The sequence below is a fragment of the Phyllostomus discolor genome, chromosome 11, assembly GCF_004126475.2.
Source record: "Phyllostomus discolor isolate MPI-MPIP mPhyDis1 chromosome 11, mPhyDis1.pri.v3, whole genome shotgun sequence".
NCBI lineage: Eukaryota > Metazoa > Chordata > Mammalia > Chiroptera > Phyllostomidae > Phyllostomus > Phyllostomus discolor.
In genome coordinates this window covers 88,332,936-88,357,777 of record NC_040913.2, presented here as the reverse complement: position 1 = coordinate 88,357,777, position 24,842 = coordinate 88,332,936, and positions in this window count along the sequence as shown.

Sequence of the window (24,842 nt, the reverse complement as noted above, 5' to 3'; positions counted from 1 at the left end):
AGAACAATCAGATAGGGCTGATTTCTGAAGACGCCCAGAATAGAAGATCTGGAATGCCCCCGGTGATGGCCATCATTGTCAACAGGAGGCATTCCAGTACCGACCACACTGGGGAACACTCAGATGCTCAGCACTTTGTCTTTCATTTGAAAATCGACTGCTGGGAATTCTTTTCACACAAGGCGTTGGATGGCAAGTGTTTAGAGGAGGACCGGACCCTGAAGGAGAATAAAGCGTGAACCTCAGAGGCTGTGAACGGACGCGGGGGGGATCAGATATTTTAAGGTTAGAGTAGAGGATCTTCAGGGGGAGAGAGGAATTGAGAGAAGCTACAGAAAGAAAGAAAATAGAGGTTCTCTCTCCCTGGACCCCAATCTGTCATTTGACCCTAGCCAGGGGTGACGCGGCTCTCTCCTTCCCTGTGCACCCGAGAGCCGTGTCCAGTGACCAGACGGTTGGGGACAAAGCGCCACCCAAGGAGTCTGTGCTGCAAATGCCCTTGGAGGATTTCTGCCAAGAAATGTATCGCTTTTGTATCCCAGATAAAGGCCTCAACTTTTAAGAGCTAGTACAGATTAATCGTTTTTAAAAATCTATTTTTACAGATGTGTATGTCACGGGCTGCGTTAAATATTTAAAAGAGCCGTCTTAACAAAGCTCGGGATTGGGTGGCGTGCATAGTAAAGTCAAGAACACATTTTAAGGCCTTGAGGGTTTCCTAATTCTTAATTTAGTGGGAAAGCATTGCCTTTCAAAAGTAGCCTCCCTGGGTCCTTTGAGTCATGTCATAGGACGGGTGTTCCTGTTGGCTTTGTGCTTCGTCCTTAAGAACACAATTCCGCTGGAATGTGTTTGCTTCTGTCTTCAAAATATGGGACGTTCTAAGGTTATAAATAATTGTATGGCTACCAGTTAATTGCATGTGAAAATCAGGAGATATGGCTTGTTTTCACTCTGGCGCTATCTGCTGTCTTTTGTGCCACACAAAATACATTTCATGGAATGCGAAACTTAGAAAGGTTGAAAAAGCTAATAAGATTTTAGGTTCTATATTGACCCCACTTTCTTTTTCTCAATTTAGCAACTTATTAAATAATGTTCAGTTTTGGTTTTTAGATTCTTGCCAGGGATACCATAAAATTGGCCTCAGATGAAGGAAAAAAAGTTCTTTAGCTTGAATATCAAGGTAAATTGGTCACTAGCGAATGTGTTTTTGCATCTTCTTTTATAATTCTTCAATTATATCTGAACCTCTAAGAAATAAGTTAATCTTTACCAAACTAATTAGGTGTGGTGTTTTTTTTCACTCCTTAAGAAACTATTAAGCTCTAATCTGTGATTGTTAAAAATGCCTTCCCATTTATGAAGGACAACATTTTAATCTTCAGAGAAGTGAAATGGTGTTACACTGCTCTGGAATATCATAAATGCAGGTGACAGGAATGTGAAGTGGTTGTTTCTATTTTCAAGGAGCTGAAACAAAAATTTCAAGAAGACATCACAGCTCTTCCATTCTGATTTTCTGGGCAGCTAGCATTGGCCACGTGAAAAGACATCAGACTGGTATCCAGGGTCAGACACTGAGTGTCTGGGGCAGAGCTAAGGGGACGGGGTGGGAAGACAGGCCGTGATGCCGGGAAGCGCAGGAGGCGTCAGCAGCAGGGCAAAGGCTGAGCGCTGAAAACCGGGCTCCTTCCACAAGCAACCAAATGCAATCCTTATGCTGCAGACGTAACTTGAACCCGTGTGTGTTCAGGTGACGATCCCTGGATTTTCAAGAATAAGCTTTAATACACTGATTATCATATCGATTGCTTTAAGCTTCGCCTGGCCCTTATCAAAAAGACTTGAATTGTTACAGTATTCGAAAAGAACCCTATCGCCTAAAGGAAATCAATGGGGAAATATTAGCCAGTTTTACCCAAAATGCACAAAGGGGATCACATTTGGTTTTGCTAATGTTGCTTTTTTATTTTAGGAACGTTCTTAAGACAAAGATTAAGGTAATCGTATATACAATAGCAACAAATATTTGGGTACTCTTTTGAGAGGGAAGCTCACACTGAAAGAATAAGGTGCTGCATACAAACACACCCATTTATTGTGAAGATAATTGTCCCAATACAAGTACTATGGTATTTCCTTAGGAATGAATAGTCTATAGGTTACCTAGGACCATAACCTAAACACATTTTCTATAGCAAATCCCAAGTTTAAAAGTTCAACTACACACACACACACACACACACAAGTACGCACAAACTGAAGATGAATTTTAAGATATCCTAAAGCTAAGAGTGATAATGATGTATTGCTGCTATAAGGCAGATAATCTTTCTGGTACTCAATTGCTAGGGAATTAAAATCTCCAAACAGTGACCTGAAATATTATATGTCACATATACCTGGACACTAAGAGACATATATTTAATCAATATTACCACATGAGTTTCATCTTTAAAAAAGAAGCATATGTTGCCTAGGCAGGTATAAGCATTACCTGAGATAGGTGGCACTTGCAATATGACATGAAAATATATTTGTCAGCTCACTATTTGAGGTTCAAAGAAATGTTATATACCTCGATATGGCACTACCACTGAAAGTTTAGGATGTAGCTCAGATTTTTGTCTATCAAATGAAACCCGCCAAATCAGGTTTCACTTAGATGTTTCAATAAAATTGTAATTTTCTACAAAATGCCTACAGTTGGGTTGCTGTGAGTTGCAGACCAGAACTCTTGCAAGGAAAAAAAAACAAGAAAGCAGACTGAGGTGGTATTGGAGCTGATTTTAGACTTTTGACTTACGTTGTCCACTCTAATCCCTGTACAGCTTTCAAATTGCTACTGGTGGGGAGTCGGCTCCCAGTGAAAGACAGAGGACTTGAGTGCAAGGCGGCCATTGCCACGATGTGCAGGACTTTGGCAGGCACACAGGCTCAAGTCCGGTGGCTTGTACTTCATCTAGCTGCCTACTTTTCCATCGTGATGCCTTCTGCCTCCAATCTTTTTAATTGCAAATTTATTTAAAAGACTCCTATTTTTTTCTGGGCTATCACTTTACTTCTTGTGTGAATTTCTCACATCAGTTTCCATTACCCTCAATACTGTGCAAATAGGTCCTATTGCAATATACAATGAGAATGTAATGGAGGCATACCTTCCTCCAAATACTTTATGAAACATGCCCCTAAGTATCCATTTCGTATCGATTTAGTAATTGGCATAGGATTATGCAAAGTCAGTGGCAGCTGCCTCACCTCTTATTTACATTCATGTATGTTTTTAAAGTAAGCAAAGAAATTAAGTATTTCGTTGCTCCCATAGTCAAGAACACTGTATTCTACACTTAAAATTTTTTAAGAAGGTAGATCTCATGGTAGGTAGTCTTACCACAATAAAAGTTTTAACAAACATTTTCATTGTTAGAGCTTTTAACATTTTTAGCTAATTTATAAAAATTATATATATCCCTGGGTACGTGTTTCGGGGGTTACCTTTTCAACCCACGTCACTAGGACTATCAGCATGTATTTGATTGCATGTCCTAATGGATGCCTGCCTTTCAGGCTAACTTGCATTTGCAAAACACGTGCCACATAATCTGTCATTTATCTGACATGAGGATGTCTGAGCACCTGCATGGAGGACACTCCCAGCTTATGCAAATGAGACTCCTTCCTACTTGGGTACTTGTGTCTACAGGTGAAAGATGCAGCCAACAGCATCCGTGTCAACACTGAGCAGTCAAATCTCCATCTATTTTCCATTTTAGCTATAAAATCAGTCAATACATGTCCACGCTGATTCCTTGGGCATGACATTGATTTAAAGACTGTCTTGTTTATGCTTCACATGATACTGAAATATCTATGCACAGTATTACTTTTATATGTAAAGTCATACCGCGTTGATGGATTTTGTAGTCCTTTTATGACAAGGCAATGTAAAAAAAACTTTCTTCCCGTGACTACCAAAGAAAGCTGCAGGGTTAAATGACAGTGCTCCTGCAGCTGTTTGTCATGGAGAATGGTAAATTGCAGCCTGTCTCGAGGTTGGTGTTTAGACACATTCTGAGATTAATGGTTTTGCATAGGCACTCTGGACTCCAAGTGGTTTTGAGAGGAGCTCTATCCAGAATATCTTCTGGTCCAAACTAGACAGAAGAGCTTTCTGAAGTTTAGTATTACGAGCTCTATGTAAATGGAACTTCATTGGGAAATAGATGACACTGACATTGAAAATTGCACGGCTTCCTGGTATCTTAACAACTGGAGAAGGATCTTTAGCTGAACCTTAGTAACTGGCCCGATGAATATCTTGCCTTTATAAATGCAGGGCAGAGAGCCATTTTTCTACTGAACATTTTGAACAAGCCTGTGCTTTTGTGCTTAAACAGATGTCCAAAGAAACTTTTGATATGATAAATGAACAGTCACACAGAAAAAGTTAGTTAAGTAGTACGAGTCACATGAGAAAACAATTCCGCTAAGAATGTGCTGATTCATGTATTTTTAATAACAGTTTGTTTTTAGCGCTGCACTGTAATCTTATAGATATTCTTACAGCTGGTGAACTTGAACACCTTAAAGGTGATGAACTGAATATTGAAATGTGCAGAAGTCACACCAAGGAAAACTGCATAGTAGTTTATGCTTGCATTTTTGAGCAGTTATGCTGACTACTTGTGTAAACTAATTTCTCTATCTGGACCTATCATGAAACTCATGAGAATAAGAGGTTTAAGGTAACAGATTTACGAAGAGCAATTTCTTTTCCCTTTAGTCTCAATGTTGGTTTAAGCACTTGGATAAAAATAAGTTTTAGCACCTCATATTTTAAGCACGTGAGTCATATGTTAAGATTGGAAATATTATCCTAAGGTTCACCCTATTTATTTAATTCTCCCAAAATATCAAAAAATTGCCTTTAGCAAAAGATTGACGAGATGAAATCCACTTTCATGAAGAACTTTAAACTCCACATTAAAAATCTATTTCCTGGCAGGTAATCTATAAGGATTTTTGAACAAATGATTATTGAGCAAGGTATTGTTCGAGACCAGGTTGGAGATACAAGTGCTAGATGGGACCCCTGCCCTCCTTACTACTACCCCAGAATTAGCAGTGTGATGATGAGAACCTTGAAAAGATAAATGCCAGCAATGGACAGAAGACAATGGCTCCCCTAAGTTAGTCCAAGTGAAGAAAAGACCTCTCAGCCCCAAGGGTCAGGGTTGGTGAGAGGAAAGCAGAAGAGAGTGAAGGAGGCTACCCTTGGACTTGGCATTAGGGATGGGGTGCAAGAGCGGAAGTTGTAAAACCGGAAATGTAAGAGGCAAACTCAAGACCAGGACCTACAAGCAGGCAGTTCGGACCCCAAACAGTCTGGATTCAAATTCGCATCCCGACCGTCAGCAGTTGTACATTCACTTTCTGTCTCTGGCCTGTTTCCTCGCTTGGGCAACACCTGGTGTGTTAGACATTGTAGAGTTTAAGTGAAGTAATGTAGGTAAAGTGTCTGGCTTTGGGTCTGTCTTCTCAGAAGCCTTCAATAAATGTTAGCTATTCCGTGATCGGTAGTATTCTTTTAAAAGGAAAAAGTGGAAAAGATCAAATTTGGCTTCAGTCTTGGGAAATGAATCAAAAAAAATAGTGGAAACCCCTAAAAGCTGGACTAAGACATTTGACTTCATTGAGGAATTATGACGAGAGAAATGTCATCAAAAAGCCATTCTCAGGGATTGTGGCAGGCTGGCGTTGCTTGCGTCAGGGGCAGACTGAAAAAGGAGGCTATGGCCGCTGACCACACAGGAAACCAGGTGGGGCAGCCATCGGGCAGAAACCTGGGATGGATCAGCAGTGTTTGGAGAAGTATACGGTGCTTTGTTGATTGGCTAAGCGTTCAAGCTCTACCAAAAAAAAATTCTACTCATTCAAGGTTTTCTTTGCATATTGTTATGTAAGTCACTACAGAAAAACAGAAAAAGAACCTTGATGTGCATGTTTTCTGACATACATGTTTGCAAATGAGGAGGCTTAAGGAAGGCCGGAGCTGAGCTCCCCTCACCTGCTCACCCAGAAATTTCCCTCCGGCTCCTTTCCCCAGGACCCTCCCTTACCAAGCACAGGCAATGTCCCTGTGAAGGTAAACACCGGCTGGAAGATGCGTGGCTCAGAGGAGAACCAGACAGGACACGTCTTAGCCTCTCTCCCCACGATGTTACCAGACCATTTTTCTTGCTAACTCACTGTACACTGAGAGGGACAGTGGTCCTCGGCTGTGCTGGGTAGGACTGTGATTCCGGCATTTTAGTCGCATATTAAAATTAGAAATGTTATGGCAAATGGGACTGGGCATCAAGCACCAATGAATGTATTGGTCATTTTGCCTTATGCTTATAGTCCATCGTTTATACTCCGTCATCTATAAACCCCCAGCCTGAATATAATGCCACATTGCCTCTGCTAAGAATAATGTGAATCTCAAAGGAAAAAATACTTGACTCACATGAAAAAATGGGAGAAATAGTGCCCACATCACAGGTTTATCATAAGGATAAACAATTCAAATGTTTTTTAATTGAGACAAATCACAGTGATGAAAAAATAACCAGTGAAAGTGAGCAATTCAATGTCTCTTAGGACATTTATGTTGTGTATCCACCACGTCTTTCCAGCTCCAAAACATTTTTGTCTCCTCAGAAGGAAACTCGGTGCCCCTTGACCAGCCATTGACCTTTGCCCTCCCCCAGCCCATGCCAACGACTCCTCTGTTTGATCTCTGTTGTGAGGATTTCATATAAATGAAATAGGCATTCTGTGACCTTGGTGCCTCCTTTCTTTTGGTAAGCGTAATGATTTCAAGTTCATCCACACTGTAGCAGGCACCAGTATTCCATCCCTTTTATGGCTAAATAATATTCCATTGCACATGAACACATCTGTTTATTTATTCATCTGTTCATGAACAATCCAGTTATGTCTGCATTTTAGCCATTGTGACTACTGCTGTGAATATTCATGCACGAGTGTCTGTTTCGGTGTCTGTTTTTAATCTGGGAGTATATAATTAGGAGTGGAATCGCTGCGTCGTGTGGTAATTCTATGTTTAACTTTCGGAGGAACTGCCAAACAGCCTTCCGCAGAGACTCACACCACTGGGTCAGGCAGCGAGGCCCACGGCTCCAGTTTCCCCACGCTCAGCCCAGCCCTTTCCTTCCTTCCCAGCTCTTTGCGAGTGCATGAGGCACCACCGTGATTTCACTCCCTCTTCCCTAATAGCTAATGATGTTGGGCATCTTTTCGTGTGTCTGTTGGGCATTTGTGTATCTTCTTTGGAGAAATGCCCATTCGAGTCAACTCAAATGTTTTTACGCCTATAAAGTTCTTAGCAGCCTGCAGAGAAAACCACAAACAATAACAACATCAAAACAGTAACAGTAGTAATAATAATAATAATAAGATTTGGCTTCTGGTCTGGGTTCTACCACAGCCAGGATTTGTTCTTGAACCAAGTCCCCTGGGAAATTAAATTAAGGACAGAGACTGAGAAAGTTTGACTCCCTGCCTAGGGCTCTTTTAAGTTTTGTTTATTTTTTTGTGCAAGTCAAAATTAGGATTACAGTGAAATATAAGCTCGAACACAGAGGACACATCAGAGCAGCCAGCCACAGTTTTGAGTGGCCCTTTGGCCCCTCCTTTCCCGACTGAGACGCCTTTGGGATCAACGGTGGGTGTCTCTGCTCCGGGGGTCTCCTTATCACCGACTCCTGTCTCCCTCCCCCACCGTCCTGCGCCCTCCTCGAGGGCGGCCCTTCCAACCTGAAAGGAGGGGAGTAAGATTTCAGCGATGAGAGCCAGGCAGCAGTCCGTCTGGGAACTTTCAGAGGCATTACCTTATCTGTCCGCTGCTGAGTGAGGCTGAAATGCAACTTCAGAAGCCAGATAGGACATCTGGGGCAGGGACTCATCTTACAGGAAAGGAGCATTCCTTAAAGGGCCTCACGAGGCTGGGCTGCCTCAGACTTCAGCGGCTTATTCGTGGCCATGGACGAGCCCCCCCAGCCAACCCCCACGCGAGGTGTGTGCATCTCAGTGAAGGCTGCAAGGACATCCTGGCGTGTGTGTACCGAGTTGGAAGCCAACGTAAAAACTCACTGTAGCGCTACCATCCACTTGTAACGTGCCTGACCAGGCTTTGGAAGATACGACCCAAAGCAATAATTAAAAGGGAATCTTCCCGCCGATGTGAAATCCCTGGAGTTCCTTTTAAGAGCTCTGCGTTGTCTGGGGAAGCCCTCTGCCTCCTGAGACGGAGCCGATGCTCTGTGGCTAGGGTATTGGGGATTTCTCCGAGGCCCTTCGGAAGTGGCGAGACGTCCCGGCTCGGCTTGGGGACTCACCACTCCTGGTCTCTGCAGTATAGGATGATTTTAATCTACTTACTTTTAAGCGTGCTTTAATTATGGTTTAAAAGTTTGTGCTTCCGTTCACTGACAGTCTGATTTCTCTATCTAGGGCTGCTTTACGGGGTCATTTTTTTTTTCTGCTCTGTTACATGGCCGTGATGGTGGCTGCTATTATGTCCATCATAACAGTGGACTGCGCCGTCGGCCAGGACAGGGAACAGCAATGTCGGGAGCCCCTTCGGGGCTGTGTTTTGCACTAGGTATCGTCCCTGAGACAGCTCCTTGAGTGGGAGCGCAGTTCTTCCGCTGAACACAGAAGCTGAGGCTCGGAGAATTCCTGCCGCTCCGTGGTCAGCGGTAGAGTGGGGATCGGGGTGGGGTGAGCTCTTTCTCTCCACCCGGGAGGCAGATGTGTGCTGGCTCCGCTACCCTCTGCCGGGGAGGGGGCGGGGGATACAAACACCCCTTGGCAGGGGCGGGGCTTGAGCTCGAGCTGCGCAAAGATGTGCATCCACGTTTTCACCCAAAGGCCCTTCTGTGAAAAGGCCACCTTGCGAAGGGTGTGAGGGTGGCCGTGGGCCTTTGTGTAGAAGCGTCTCATTCCTGAGAAGAATGAGAACGGAGAACCTCTACCTTTAAAGTGAAAATACAACTCCTACCTCCATGTGGAGTTTCATGATGAATCACATTAAAAAAATTAGAAAACCTGAATTGCTTCTACCAAGCCATAAATGTCTTTTGGTCCCTAGGATGAGAATTAAAGGAAGTTTTCATTATGGCAATTAAGCTGTCTAAATGCAACTGATAAATGAAAACTAAATCAAGAAATGTATTATTTCCCTACTTGATGAAAACAGCTTCCAGGGTTATAGTCTCAAAAGAATATTTAATTAACTTTTGAATAAGCTTATGAATCCTACTTCCCTTTTTATTCTAGGTTTTCCTACAATATTTTGGTAATATCTCCCTTTTACCGACACATATGTGCAAAGATGTTGTAAATAAAAACACATTTCTGATGATGCATTTCAGTGAGTTCTACAAAATATTTGAATAATAACCTCTAAACAGGGAGAACTTTCATAGTTAAAGATGAATAAATTCATCAAAATTTAGATTAAAACTCAATGATACACACTATCTATGAGTACAAACAATAAAAATGAGCATTTTACAGGATACTGAAACAAAAGTTATAAACCGATATGAATGAATGTGTTAGGTTTTATATAGGCCTCCCATGGGAAATGGGTTTAACAATTAGAAGAATAGGATAGAAAAAATGTATCACAAAATGAAATAAAATAGAGAAAAGTCTCAATCTGTAATTCCATGCAAGAGGAAGAAAACAGAAGCTACATGAACAGGGTAAGAGGTGATAAAGCAAAGTGACTCATTCCATGTCAATAACAGGCCCAGCAAGAGCAAAGCGAAAAATAGCATGAAAGAATTCAGGGGTAACTTGGAGAAAAAGAGAGTAATAAATGAGGCAGCAAAAATAATTTGTTTCAAAGGGCGCCAAATATTCCAATTTCATATATTGCATCAAAACACCAGCGTTCTGTTGCACAGCCTCTTGTTGTTCCGGCACAGTGTTCTGGGCCGTGACATCCCGCACAGAAGTCAGCCGTCTCACGCACACTCCCTCTCGGGCCTTTGTCTTGCTCACTCTTAACTGGAGGAGACTGGCAGGAAGGACGTGATTAGAACCAAATTTCCAGGACTTCCTCCCAGCCTGCTTCGGCCATACATCGCTGAGGCTTCCTTTGGGGGGCCCTCAGTCTGAGGATGCACCCCATAACTGTTTGTGTGTCCATCTCTTTGTCAGCCTTAGTCGAGTGTACAAACTCTTTGTGTTCAAGGTTTGCCAGGTATGTCTACACCAGGTAAATGTTAGTCGTTTCTTCCTATTTCCCAAACCTGGACATCCTAAGGAAAACACACACATGCATACCTGTATACAACACACACACACACTCACGCACACACTCACACATATTTGCACACATAAGAGATCAGAGAATTAGGCATGACCACCTGCCCTTGGCTTAGAAAGGCTTCCTAACCCCCAAAATACCAGACGCTGGGGCTCCACAGAGAGGAGGAGTTTCTGCCCCTTCTGCTTGATGATACAGACAGGCAGTTACACGGACCATCGAAATTCGAGGCATGGCAATAATACAGGGTGGTATTGCTGATCACGGCATCAAACTGGGGTGTCAGGGACACTTTCCCATAGTCACGGTGAAGGTAAGCATTGAATAAGAGTTTGTTAAGGCAAGAAGGAAGCTAAGAATGTTTCTTGGCAGGGGCTTTGACCAGAGGCATGACGTATATTATGATAGGGTGTATATCACATGGCTGCACGGAGTTCTGTGTGACTGGATCCAGAGCGCAGCAGTCATGGAAGGCAGAGACAATATGCTGTTATTAGTTACGCTCATATCCACCCCCCTTGAATCTACATGCTTTATGCACAGACAAAGCATCTTACCTGGATTGGCAGAGCTCCACAGCCTCAGGTAAATGCCTTACAAGTAGAAGGAATTGAACTGAAGATTAGGAATACCTGTATATGCAGAGTAAAAATATAGAATGAGAAAGTACTTTAAAGCAGTGAAAAGGTGAGTGAGTCATACAAAAAAAATCTTAAGAGCCAAAGATGGAGAGGAACCCAGGAGGATAAGATGCAGCTGGGATTCGATGACATTCTGAGCAATGATGATTATTTCTCTAGTCCCCTCTAATTGCGGGATGTGCGTCTGAAATACTGACTCGGGTATGGGTATCTCAGGGTGTGCTCCCACTCTGTGACCTTTCCACTATTCCTCCTCACTACCCTGTGCATCCGTCTCTTGGGTCCTTCGAGACCATTCCGACCCACTGCTCCTGTTGAAACACTTGCTCTCTGCATTCCCAGGACTTGAACCCCCTACCTCCCTCAGCTTTCCCTCAGCCAGTGCCCTGGCCTCCTCCTTGATGGTGAGCCCGGAAGCCTCAGCCGCTTTCAAAGCAGACGGCGGCTTCAGTCGGCAAAGTGCTCGTCCCCATTTCCCACGAGAAAAAAAATACTATACATGCATAAATTCAGAAAGGGCATTCTATTCAAAAAAGATCAACATTTTCACATAGATGGTTGTTTTACTCTCAAAATGTGTTCTCATTTTACCCAGCACCTGAAACATTGCTTAGTACTAATAAATCTACACTAAAGATTGGCGTTTCTGAGTTATGTCGGAGAGGCTAAGATAATCTCCAAAAGTAAACACTTGTATTATTCTAGTGCCTACATGGATACCTCCTGGATCCTACGTAATCATGCATGTTAATTGCAGGGTCTAAGTGTGCCTGCACCTTCGGTCTGTCCATTCCCATCGCCCTGACTTCCACAATGAACACCCTTGGTATTTCTTCTACATCTCTTCTCTGTTTCAGCCAATCATTACACTTCTAGGCTTTTAAAATGTGGCCTTATGGCTATGGAAACCTAAAATCGTAATCCAAAGATTTTAAAAAATACTAATATTTAAGCCAGTGTCCACAGTGGCAAACAAAATTCTTCTTCATTAGGAGCTCATTTCAGCAAAAGTGATAGATAATGCTGTTCATTTCTTGGAGATATTTCTGTCTGTCCTGTTGTCTTATCTTGATGTTCTTTCTATGAAGATAGTTCTACCACTTAACTGCCTTCATGGTCCTTTTCAACTGTCAAGCCCACCTAGGATCTCTCTTCCTCTGTTTCCCTTCCGCTGTGCCATACACACACACTCATGCACGCACACGCACACACCCCCATCTGTGGCATGTTGCATCTGGCTGCCCAAGCTGACTAATGTAATAGGTATTATCCTCTTTCTCGGAGGGGGAAACCAAGGGCAGAGAAATGGAGTAAGCAACCATGAGGTTGGAGAACTCGAACACAGACCGCAGTCTGTCTCAGGTTGAAGCCCCACCCTTTCTCCTCTTCCCCTCACGGACCTCCTGTATGAGGGCTCAGCCTTGCCCCCATCTCAGCCCAGAACCCAGGGAGAACAGGGGACTGTTAGCAGCTTCTTGGTCCAGACAGTTCGGCTCAGGCCTCAGCAAAAGCTAGATTCCCGATGGACGGCCGCCACTCCACCCTCCCTCTGGTAGCTCAGAGCTGGCCCTGAAGCACCTTGGGGTCATCTACTTTGCAGACAGTGCAGGGGGAAAAGCAAGGTCACCGAACCAGGTTTGTGGCTAGCCTCTTCCGACTATGATAAGACCTTGCCCTAAGTTTCTGGTACTCAATCGTGCAGAAATGCTATACTATGGATGTTTTTATAAAATACCAGAAATTAGTAAGCACCTCTCTGGCAGGGTCCCCGCTGGGTTACAGCCTGCTTTGGACACGAAATTCTGATCTAAACTGCTTTGCAGGGGCCAGATTATTATTGTCAAAACGTGAAACACACGTAACCAGATCACAACCAGGCTTCACACCTGGGTGTGTGTCTCTAACTCTTGCTCAGCAGAATCCATTGCCTGATCTGTGCCCTGCTTATGGATCAGAGTGTGAACAGCACGTTCAGTGTCCGGGGAGGGGTAGCGGGGAAGCGCCCCAGAGTAGCAGGGCCCGCACACAGAGCAACTGCCATCTATACCGTCTCCTTCCCTTGGAACCACGTGGCCTCAAGAATTACATTCAAATGTATTTTAGCCTATTTTTAACAGTGAGGCAAGGGGGAAAATACATTTATGAAGAAATTTAAAGAAACTTCTTGGGAATAAAACACAAGCTACCCTCTTTACAAAACTTTCTTAGGAGAAACAGTTTTTGTTTGAAGAAGAATTAAAAATACGATGCTACTGCAAAGTAAAAACAAACCCTGTGGTGATTCTTTAAGCGAGAAAGCAGAGATGGGACCTACAGCATCAGGGAACAGGGCAGTGGGTGAGAAGATGCAGTTGTAGGTAAGACTTGGTCTGTGGGCAATTAATGAGGAAGAAAAGAGAAAGATATTCTAGCATGGAATTAATAAGAGGTCTTAACCTCAAAGTAGATGTTCACCTTTGAGATCTATCATAATCCAATTAAAAGTTTAGCATGCACGCGCGCACACACACACACATCCTTGGTGTTTAAAAATGTCCCAAAAGCCTTAAAAGGAACAGTCAGTAGATCAGAGCTCAGGGCAGGGAACGACAGGTCACGTGCTCGCTCCATTCTGATTAGGGACCCTTCGGACTGTATGTCCAGTTTGTGGGATCACGGCCACGGGTCTCGATGCCCACGGAGGTTACGTTCCCTGATTAAGGGGGGCTACTCTGGCCCGCGCCATGCCACACAGCTCACTTCCCGTCCGTTGCTGCCATGCAAGACTGCGGGCCCAGTACCGGCAGATACTCTGATTTCTTAAGACATGGATGAAATTTAGATTCTTTATGTAAAATATCCTTCCATAAATGTGGACGGCTAGTTGTTTTAAGTGTTCAAACCATGTGTGGACCAAGGAACCTCCCTGGGCTAATTGGGCTCGCACACCTCCAATCTCTTCTTTTTAGCGGGCTGCATCCTTGCTCCCCAAGTTTCTCTCCGATTCTACTTCTTCAGACTCTGAATCTAAAAATCAACCTCCTTCTTTCACATCATTGTGCCGGACAAGAGCCTTCAAGGCTGCCCTCGCCCTTCTGCTGAATGTTGAACGTGTCAGCTCCCCCCTTGGGAGTCTCCGTACAGTTCCTCTGGCCTCACATCAGGAAGATTTCACCCTGGACATCCCAGTGGGAAGCTGTGGTCCCAGCTGGACGGCCTATGTATTTCCCCCTAAACAAGATGCGTTCATTCCTGCATCCCCACCTTACTTCTTTGTGCAGCCTCTTTTTCCTTCTTATTTCTTATAATCCAATTCTTGCCGATTGTCTGATCCTTCCAGACGTCACTCACACTGCTGGGCACCCTTTCCTGACCAAGCACTTTCCCTCAGTGACTCCTGCACGGAGCCCCTGATGTCTCCTCTCGGCCCTGACGCCTCCTCTCGGCCCACGGCTCATACAGTCTCTGGTGTTCCAGCACTCTCTGCCACCCCGCCCAACCCTGGCAGTTTAGCTTAGCAGTTAGCAAACTTTTCCTGTAGGCGGCCGAACAATAAGTATTCCCCATAGGATCTCTGCTGCATTTGCTCAGCTCTGCTGTTACAGTGCGAAAACAGTCACAAATGAGATGTAAATAAATGGGTGTGGCTATGTTCCCATAGCCTTTATTTACAAAAACGGGAGGCTGGCTTTGGCCCAAGGGCCATCATTTGCCAACCCCTCATCCACATGGGCAAGCACTGGGTCTTGTCCTATAATAGATACTTAATGAATGTTTGTTAGGGAATGAATTCTTCAAAACTGAATTCAAGTTTCACTTCTTTCCTTACTTCACTCCTTTACTTGACAGTCAAGGATACAGCGGTGTTGTTCACCTGGGAACCTCTACAGGTACTTGTTACCCAGACACCTCCTGTGACTGTTACAATCACTGCGTAAGAGTCACTTAACGCTGCTGTGAGGAGTTAGGGTTGATCGATACCATTTCTAGGGTCCTGAGTCACTCACCATCTTGTACTGCCACCTACTTGTGTAGTTTTGTCTTTTCTCTCTTCTGGCTAAATTACAAGCTTCTAGAGAGTAAGATAATATCTAACTTCCTTAGAGTTGCTAAAACACACCTAACAGGGTGCTGCTGCCATCATGTCCGTTCATTTATTCATCCAACACGTGTTTTTAGATTAGTACAACATGTGATACACAGAGAGAAGCAAGCAGAATGGAAGGGATCCTCAGCCCCATCGAAGTCCCAGTCTAGTGAAATAATGATCCTGTGGTTACAAACTGAGATAAATGCTCTGAAAGAAAGTACAGGGTTTTATAACATTTCGTAAAGAAATCAAATAGATTCTGGGGAGAGAGGTATCAGGAAGGGCAGGGAAGTTCTCCCTGAGGAAGGAATGCTTGACATTCACTTATTCAGTCAATATTGATTCGGCACCTGCTAGGTGCCAGGCACTATTCTAAGCACTTTGGTTGTCCAAGAGACAGAAGTTCCTGGCTGCACAGAGCTTGTTTTCTGTGGGACCGGAGGACGGAGGACACGTTAGAAGGGCAAGAGGATTCGGAAAGCGCTCCTGAAGGGGGGAACAGCAGGAGGCCCGGGTGGCCAAGAACGGGGCCCACCCCAGGACCTGCAAGGGCCGGGGGGCTCGAACTCCAAAGGCCCAGCTGCAGAGGCAGGCAGAGGCAGTAAGGTCAGGCCTGGAGGCAGTGTGACCGTGTAATCAGAACACTGTGGAGGGCGGGCAAGGCCTTATTAATCATCGCAACAAGCAAATATTGGTCATATTGGTTGTTTTGGATAACTAGGATATATCGATATCCTGCTTGTGGGTCCCATTAAGGCTTCAACAGGACCTCACGTCCACTTTTGAAAGACCACTCTGATCATCGTGGGTAACTGAGCTGAGGAGACATGTGTCAATCTGAGGAGACAAGTTGCTACGCTGCAGCAGGCATCCAGTGATAGGTAAGTGAGGCCTGAGCTAGGTGGCCCGTGGCAGTGGAAACGGAGAGAGAAATGGATTCTGTCAGTATTTAGGAGGCTGCTCTAATAGGACTTGCTCGACCTTAATTATTTGTTGTAGAAATGAACAGAAGAGCGGGGAGCGGAGGGGAAGAATAGGATGTGCTGGAGGGAGGGCAGAGTTTAAAAAGAGAGTCAGGTACCAAGACCTACTCTTGGCACCAGCAGCGACATCCCCAGGGAGTATTTGGGACACTGACCTTGACGAACCCGAGGACTGCAGTGAGCACCACAAATTCCATTAGTGATTATTAGTGGGAGTGTGACCTCGGCTCCTCCGCTGGGAGGCAGGTTGACAGCGCTAAGCGCACCCAACTGGACAATGTGCACCGATTTGTGCTTTCATCAAAACTGCAGACAGAGTTCGTGTCCTCTGAAGAAAATGGGAGATCTTGGCAGCTTTCACGGCTCCCGACAAAGAATGAAGAGCAAGAGGGGGGGAGGATGATTTAATACCGAAGGTTCACTACTGGGCACGAGAATGCCAGAGTCAGAAGTGAAACGTGATAGGAAGTGACAACCAGACCAGCAAATGAGAGAACGAGACTGTGTGGTTTGTGCGCATTGGTATTTCGGAGACACCGCGCTGAAATGCTCCAGCAAAGCTACATTTGGGAGCTCAGTTTAATACATAATTGAAAGCCCACCTTAAGTCACTGCGGTTTTAAATGAGATGTTGAAACGGCTGTCCAGTCCCACTGCAGAATGACTCTTCATCAGTCACTGCTGTGGCCAGCGCTCGCGCTGCCCATGTCAGAGAATCGTGCTCTGTTCTCTGAGAGCTCTCCATCACCCTGATTGCATCTGACCAGGGAGGCCTCCGTCAACATGTCACTGCCACCCTTTGCCCTCCGGCGCAGCCAGGGAGGGAGGCGACAGACACTGGGCTGGCCAGGGCTCCCAACCAAAGGTCAGGAATCCTTAACCCTGTTCCCAAGGCTTCGCACAACTTCCTTGCTAGCCAATTTTTTTTATCCTTTTTCCGAGGAGCACTCGTTTACAGAAAACTGCTGTATATAAAATATTGGCTTGTGCCTACAATGCAGAGAGCTGAAGAAGAACTCTGTAGCTGGATGGTGAGTGTCCATGAGTACGTGTGCTGCCCTGTTCCTGTAACATCCCGATCCCGGTTGCCCTCCGCACAACCCCACCGAAAACTCCGGAAACAAAGATGGTTCCGATGGAGACCACCGTGAACTTCCGGTGCTGTCGAAGGCTGCACCTTGACTTCTTCCAAAATCAACACAGTCAAGGATATATTTTAAAAGATGCTACAGAAATAGATTTCAAGATGTTGGGAGATGTTCATGGTAAACTATTCAAGCAACCGTCATAAAAAACATACTCATTCTAAATAATTTCTTATTTTGAAAACAGGTATAGAAAAGGACTTGAAGGCTGGAGAGTAAATTCCTAAAATTAGTCATCCCTAGGTAGTGAAATTAACAGTTTTTATTTTCTTCCTTTGAATTATCTACATCATCTAATTTTTTTTTACAATCATGCACTACTTATGTTATCAGAAAACACGTATTTTAAGATATAGCATTCAGGGCTCATAAATATGAACATTCACTGAATATTCATGCAGGAGAGCCTCACTGTAATACCACCGGGCAGGGGAAACGTAGCTGAAACAAGGCCAACTTCATTTACTGGCTGAGAACTTGGACTTCCAAGTTGGGCTGCCTTGCTCGCCACCTTTGGTAATTGAATTAATCTCACTGTGCCTCAGGTATCCCGTTTATAAAACAGGGGCCCTCATTGTTGCTCACTCCAGAGTCACTGTACGAATAAATGAAAAGCACGCTTATAAATTGCTTAATATATAGTAAGTGCCCAATAAACTTGAGTTAATCTCACCATTACTTCAAGTAATATCTTGAACAGGTCCCAGTGGAAGGTCATATTTGTGCACAAAAAGCGCTTTAAAAGGCCACCTCTAGTGAGGCTGATGCCAAACACCCTGTAGACACAGCCATATACGGGGCACCGACAGCCAGGGGGACTGGCATGCCTGGCCCCGGGCCCAGCATTCCCTCCCCAGCCTTCCTCATTCCCTCAGGCAGCCTGGCTGCCCCGCAGGCTCCCGCCCCACCCCGTGCAGGAAGGACGCCCAGCACCGAGCCTGGAAGGCATGTCTGTGACCTTTTCTGAACTCTTCAGGGCTCTCCAGACACGGACCTGAGGCTTCTGTTTTTGGAGTGTCTGGATAACTTCAAGGACAGTAGCTGGTGACAAAACCTTATGGACTGAGTCATTTTGTTGAAATCCAAGAGAGTTTGGGATAAATATATATTTGTGAGAACACAGTTTTACTTTTTAAAGGGCTGGGGTCGCAATAAATGCATTCCTTGAAAAAGTGGCAGAGCACATGACGTCATTGGCCCCCTTGCGTAGCTGATCTGAGACAGTGTCAGTGTGGGCGCTGCGTCTGGGTTCAGCCCGAGCAGCCAGCTCTTGTCTGTCAGCTCAGCGGAAGTGCGGTAGGGGTGGTTTCCGGACTCCCCACCCTGAGCTCCTGAACACTGACCAACTCAACGACTAGACATCAACAGCCACCAAATACACCATTAGCTGGGAGCCTGATATCACTGTGTTTTCAATACCAAGGGTACCTAGGAAGCTATTTCTTTTTAATTCTGAAGTATAAACATGTCTATGGATATGTAGCACTCGACCCACTGCCTTCTGACTAATCTTGATGGCCTTTCTCAAGGTAAATTTTACGTGGATTTTGTGTGATAGAGAAAAAAATGTCACTTCTTGACAACATAATATACTAGGCTGGTTCTCTATTTTGAGATGTCAAATATCTACTTTATTATAGTGAAAAAGTGACAGTCAATTTAAATCAAAATTTATGGAGAACATTAGGAGCTGGAAGGACTTTGGCTAATCACTGTAATATCCCCAACAAATGGTAAGTGAAAGCATAAGGAAATTGAGTTAACACAAGTTAAAAGTTCACATACTTATGCAATTATATTAGAAGACCTACAACTTAATTAAATTATCCAAACTGCTCATTTAGCTTCTATTGTACTAGTGAACATTTATGCAATTTTACTGTTAGATATATATTAAGTAATAGATTTGGACTGGATCACATTGGGAGGACCCTAATGGAGCAGAACAGGGGAGAGTTTAATCCATCATGAAGCATCATTCTGAATCTTTATATTGAATATTATTAGGCAGAGATTTCCCCAGTTAGTTAGTTACTCTCGTATCTATCATCCTGACATTCTGAATAATTGAAAAATCAAACTGGAGTTCTGTACATGGAAGAAATAATCCAATGGAGAAGAAATGTGTTATTGATCACCTAATCTTTGATTATATTTTTTTAGTCTTGCATTTGTTTTATCAACTATAGAAGCTCAGGATGTGGTAGATGTGTGGGATTTTAAAACCTAAAGGCATTTTAACAGATTTGACACGAGGAGTAATTTTGTAAGACAGAAGTTTACATAACTCATATTTATTTTTCTACTTTGAAGTCATCGAAGGTTAGTAGTGAGTTCCTTAATCCAAGGTACTATGTTGTAGAATCGCTATTTTCCAAATACTTGTAATGCACAGTGTAAGGTATTGGGTGACTGAACACATGTGGCATTTCTTTCTTGTGTGGCAACAAACTTGACTTTGTTCAGAAGAGCAGAAACTCCTCCTAACTGAGGTTTGCCACAAATTACACGTGCATGGTTCTTTCTGGGGGAAACTCACAAAAAGCCCAGAACAGAGCTCCGCCCCCTTATAGAGAATGCCAAGCAGCTGGGATGCGTACGTGCAGCTGAAGAAACGGGACCTTTACTTCAATCCTCCATAAACAATTCAGTGTGGAATTGTGATATTTTTTAAGTCATAAAGCCTTTGGGAAAATTCTGACCCTTATTTTTTTTTCTTTTCTGATAGAACTCCATGCAAAGAATAAATTAATTGCCGTACTACTCGGTATGTACGACACCGTACGTACCGTATGAATACATTCACACACGAAGAAGCGAGTAAGAAAAAAGAATACGGCCTCCTGCAGACTTGCTTCTCACTGCTTGCTGGGGGGGGGGGGAAATAAGCTGCCTCCTCTCCACGGCATTTAGAGAATTAGTTCTCATATGAAATGAAAGGTCCCGTCCAATCCTATTTCACGGGGACTTTGAGTGCTGGACTGTACCAAAGCAAAGGGCATCCCTTGATTGCTCGCTGTTGACATCACTTTACACCAGAAGGTGGCAATTGTTTTAATCATCACACGAACGAACCTGTTTCGCCTTCAGATTAGATCTCAGAGAGCGTGTTCATTTGGCTCTTGTCAAGAAGATGCCTGTCGAGATCAGGAGCATTCACTCATACATTTATTTCTCATGATGGTTTTTTTTTTTACTCCCATTAATGGGCTAAAGTATTACACCTCTTTGAGGATAATGAAAACTGCAAAATGTCTGTATTTCTCCTTAGTAAACCTTGTTTTTTCCCCCTGAAATTCAATGAGTGTCATTGAAGGTGACAACTCTAATGAAGCGATACCATGTTAAAGTACAAGTGTATAGTATCATTGGTAACATGGAGAACATACTTAACGTCTCACAAGGAAAACCAGGGAAGGATTTCTTCTGTTGACCGTGACATCTGAAAAATATCGGAGACTGATCAGATTCATGTCAACACACACGGAAAAATCATTCCCATGTAAATTACAAGACATTTTTAACTTACCTCACAAGGTGGCAAAACCCCATAAATTCCAAAATTAAAACAGAGTGGAAGATAAAAGCCTCCCGGAAGCTCAGGAGTCACAGAACGCCTACCAGCCTCCGTACCCACATGACAAAATGCATAGGAACGTCCCAAATCCCAGCACACTGTTACTGCCTGCGGATTTACCTCCTAAGACAATTTTCCCAACTCTGTCATCCGAACACTGCTTGTCACCCATAAAGCGAGAGGAAGAGGTGGGGCAGAGAATCGCACGGGCTCTGGGAAACCACGGCATTCTTTCCAGAGGGTCCCTTTTCCTGCAGCTTAGGTGACCCACGGGACAAAAGGAGGGGAGGCCAGGGGTGAGCGCTCTTTTTTTGTAAATCTGAGAACTCCAGACATTTGTCATCCAGCAAAAATGCCTGCCTCTCAGCAGGATAGACTTTTTTTTTTTTTTTAATTTTTCTCAGTGCCTTTCTCTAATTGGGCTTCCTCGACTTTTCACACATCCTTTCCCCCCAGGTCCACAAAAGCCAAAGTTCTCCGCACCCAGTCGGCCCTGGCAGGCCCATAAATCACACGGGATTGCAAAGCACGTTTTTCACATGATGCAATTAACATCTATAATGTGGAAAAACACGCTATAATATATAAGATATTAAAGCAATAGGAAATAGCATGTCAGCTTTCTCATTAGTAAATTCCAGTAATGACGAACATAAAAATGTGACTATCCCTTAATATTTTTTCTCCAGTTCGCATTTAGAAGAAAAATAGGACAGTGTCATTCAGGACTTGTGCAACGCCCGTGTGGGAATTTATTACACCAAAATGATGTGGCGTGCCTCGACGAGCGTGAGCAATATGAAATTTTAAAGATAGCCGAGGACCCATCCTTTAATCTTACTAAAATAATGAAAAGCATATATTATTGGAGCTTATGCAACATGTAAATACTAATTCAAATGAAGCAGCTATTTCGTACATATATATTGCGCTTTTCTGCTCAGTATTAAAAACCATTTCTCTTGGCAGGCTTTGCTCGCTGCTATCCCCTAACAGGAAAAAGAAATACGAATGTTGAGAGCCGTCCACCAACCCTTTCTAGCCGCTGTCACAGTTAGCAGACTTTCCTCCTTAACTCGGAGGAGTTATTCTAAATGGAAATGTGGAATCTAAATAATAGCTTGTAGATTTGAATAGCAACGGTAGAACATAAATGCTTGTTCTTTCGTTGAAACAGGTAGGCAGGAAAAGTTAAGGGGTTTTGTTTAGTTTTGGGGAAACACTTAGATGTCAAACATTAGACCACTGAAATGGGACTCAGAGCCAGAATCGTCACTTGTCTCTCAGCGACCGGCCTGACCCTGGCCCTGGCCTCCCGGAGAAGCCCACCCTCGGGTCACATCCAGACAGTGACAGACCCATGTCACAGGCCATGTCCCAGACACTGGTCCAAGTTAACGCTCCACCCTCGCAGCCCAGCCCCATGGGAAGCCCATGCGGATGCCATTGCCCAAGAACTAACATTTGCACATTCTAAACATCTCTGAATATTTGAAGAAAGGGAAAAGAACAATGTGTTGCCTCTCACATGTCTTCTTGACGTAAGTCTGTCTGCCGTCAGCCGGTGTGACATTTAATACGGCCCGAGAAAACGGGAAAGCAGGCAGAGAAAGAGAAGTGGAGAGAGATCTGAAATGTATTCACTAGTCTTCTTTCAGATTCATTTTATGAGCTTTTTATAGGAAGGGGTTTTCCACTAGTTTTGGGGGGTTTTGTTTTTTGTTTGTTTGTTTGTTTGTTTGTTTTGCTTTATTCGTCCATCAGCTACATTTGGGTTTGCTTCCGAGTAAGGAAGATGAAGGTAAAATGTATTGGTAAACTGCAGTAGATTTGGGTTACAGTTGCAAGAGCCTTCTTACTGTTTAGTTTTGTTTCATTTTCGGTCTGAGCAGCCACAGAGGAAAAACGGGTCTCCAAATCACAGATTAGGGCTCTGGGGAATTTTTAAAGGTCTTCTGAGCATAAAGCATACCACGCTGGGAGGCTGAGGCCTTGAGAGCTGCCAACTTTGCCAATGACTGGCTGAATATTTTTGAACAAGTCATATGACTTGCGATTGTGTGGGCCTCACTTCTTTATTTCTAAGATTACCCTAACATTGTACGTAACTATTTTGAGTTGTCCCCAAGTGTGTTTGGTCCAAGGAAGAAATACGACACATTTTATGTCTTTAACTTGGGTTTCACAGAGTAATTCCAAACAGAATGGCTACCAGGCCATAGATACAACCACAACCCCTATGAGCGGGTCTGCCTTTCCCCACGTCCAAGGGCTGCCATGCGCATGGGCTACAGGGTTGCGGCTCCTCTGCCCAAGTTCAAAGAGTCCCAGTGAAAATGCACCAGTGACAAGAAATGCTCATTTTATGCTCATTTACAAAATGAGTTAGTTCCTAGAAGCTGAGTCTGTTTACACTCACGGTTATTGTGGTCCAATAATTGTTTAAAAATTAAAATAGTACACCTTTCGGGGGAGCACACGAGTCATGACCATGGCTGGCTTGTACTGACGGGGAATTCCTCTTCATCAGCTACAATGAAGGCACAGGGTGTGGAGCGAGCCCGTCTGGTGCTTGCCGTCAGGGGATGCGTGGAAAGGGGGCGTCGGACCTTTTTTTTGCATGAAGCTTTCAGGTCGTGTTGTGCCAATATGCACTGGCTGCAGGCGCATTAATATTGATGAAGGGTGGAAGTCGGAGATTCAGTGGCTCTCCCTGCCCACCCCCATCATACTTCCTTTCTCACTAAATCCATTAGTATAGATGGATCGACGTTAATAAACAGGAGGACAAAACAGCTCTCCATTCTGGGGCAGTTGTACTTGACCCTTGGTACATATTCCCCATCCGTGGCCACAAGATGTTTGACCTATTCAATGACATTTTTTTTTAAATTTAGCTACTCTGTTTGCTTCAAGCCTATTTTTTAGGGGTACCTTACACTTCTGGTCCTTAAAATGTATTAAAAAGCTAAAATCTCTGACACGGGAAGGCTTCAAAAACAAACTGAGAAAAGAGTCTGTCATTCATGTCCGTGACCCTTGGGAGCCTTGTAAGTTGCGCACGCGGCTTCCGCACAGTGGGGGCTCCATAAATGCTCCCTGAATGGAGCCAAGCTGAGTGGCATTGTCAGCTTCTCAACTGTCTCCTGTGAGCCTATTATCACCTTCCTCTCCCCCTGTAGCTATAGGCACACACCTGAAGCGATACGCGTATATACACATTTCTAAAAATAATTTCACTCCAGTGAACCCAGGCAATATATTTGCAACGGGGGAAAGCGTACTTTTGCAAACAGGTCGCTGTAGGCACAGGGGCATTCGACAACTTAGTCAAGGTTCCAGGACATAGCTCTAGGGTACGTGAGTCGTGACCAGAAATCCGGTCTCCCGACTCCCGGCCCAGTTACCGCTCACCTGGTTGCAGAGGAAAAGGTCAGAAAAAAATAGACTTGCATAGATTAGTCTGGGTTACCCCGATACCAGCCTCTGGAGCGAAAACCACAGGAACTCAAAGGGAACTGGAAGTCGGCAGTCAACACACTAACATTGACCTATGCCTCCTGCTACTCAACAATAATTTGCAGGAGGTTAATGCCCATTTAGGCTTTATTGACTTTTTAAAAACTATGGGACTTTCTCTCCCTCATACTGCAGAAGACAAAATTTTTCTGCTTCTTATCCCTATGGCTACTAAAAAAATATACAGAATCTCTCAGTTACTTCAGTAACTGATTTTATCTTCTTTGATAAGGTCCTGGTTTTAGTTCATTTCATGCTGCCCAAAATGCAAGTTATATTTGCTTAATTTTTAATCGTGCCCTTCAATTTGATAGTACTCTATATTTTCATTGACCAGTATTGTGTTTATTTTCATTTTATTTTCATTAGTATTATTATCATATTATTATCATCAGTATTGTGTTTATTTCTTTTTCTAGTGCCACACTGATAATATAGAATTTTTTGCCAATGCTACCAAATATAAATCAATACTACATAGGATTAACTGTAACTATTTTGAGGAAAAGCCATGGTTTATTACTTCATAGTAAAATTTAATATTCTTACTATGCTATCGT